At 30.4% G+C, this 750-nt stretch overlaps 1 non-coding gene across 1 annotated transcript; it reads left to right on the top strand.

Annotated features, from left to right (window-relative positions):
• The first annotated feature begins 260 nt into the window (after positions 1–260).
• LOC113559488 lies at positions 261–382 on the top strand. The gene has a single exon (XR_003405990.1). It is a non-coding gene; the product is annotated as a 5S ribosomal RNA (ribosomal RNA).
• The last annotated feature ends 368 nt before the right edge of the window (positions 383–750 follow it).

The raw sequence follows: 750 nt of genomic DNA, 5'->3' as shown, positions 1-750 counted from the left end.
GTAGGCATATAAAATATTACAATCTAAATAGTAAAAAATGATCATGTTTCATGTATAGCTTAAAAATTAAAATACCGAAAAAAAACCAACGCACAGATCGTAATCGTATCTATCTTCATTTTGAAAATTTAAGTCAATTCATTCTAATATTAATAGCCAACAACTGATTAACATACTAAATCGGATCTACTAAAATCAAATTTGCTATGTTATTTGTAGACATATTATTATATGATCGGGTCTGACAACACCAGCTCTTCGCCAACGACCATACCACGTTGAATACACCAGTTCTCGTCCGATCACTGAAGTTAAGCAACGTCGGGCGTAGTTAGTACTTGGATGGGTGACCGCTTGGGAACACTACTACGTGCCGTTGGCATCTTTCTTTTCTTTTTTTTTTAAATCGATTAGTCAATCAAATATCTATAGCAATGTTTAATATTTTTATGTATGTAAATCATTAATACACTTTAAGATTAATATTTACTATGATTTACGAAACGATTTAATTAAGTGGTGTGAAATATTTTTATCAGACATAGTCAATGCTTGAATAACTGTTGCAGTTGCACAACCTTTGTTATAAGAAAGTATATACTATTTTAATATAATGGCTACGGACTGCGATTAAGAAAAAAAATCGTGTACCACGTTTATTTTTTTATGAATAAATATTGAATAAAACTGATACCTACTAGGCACGAGCGACAAATGATGCAGCTAATCGTTATGTAATTTAATTATAAA

The sequence above is a fragment of the Rhopalosiphum maidis genome, chromosome 3 (genome assembly GCF_003676215.2).
Source record: "Rhopalosiphum maidis isolate BTI-1 chromosome 3, ASM367621v3, whole genome shotgun sequence".
NCBI classification, from domain to species: Eukaryota; Metazoa; Arthropoda; class Insecta; order Hemiptera; family Aphididae; genus Rhopalosiphum; species Rhopalosiphum maidis.
This window is presented reverse-complemented; position numbering and strand designations above follow the sequence as displayed.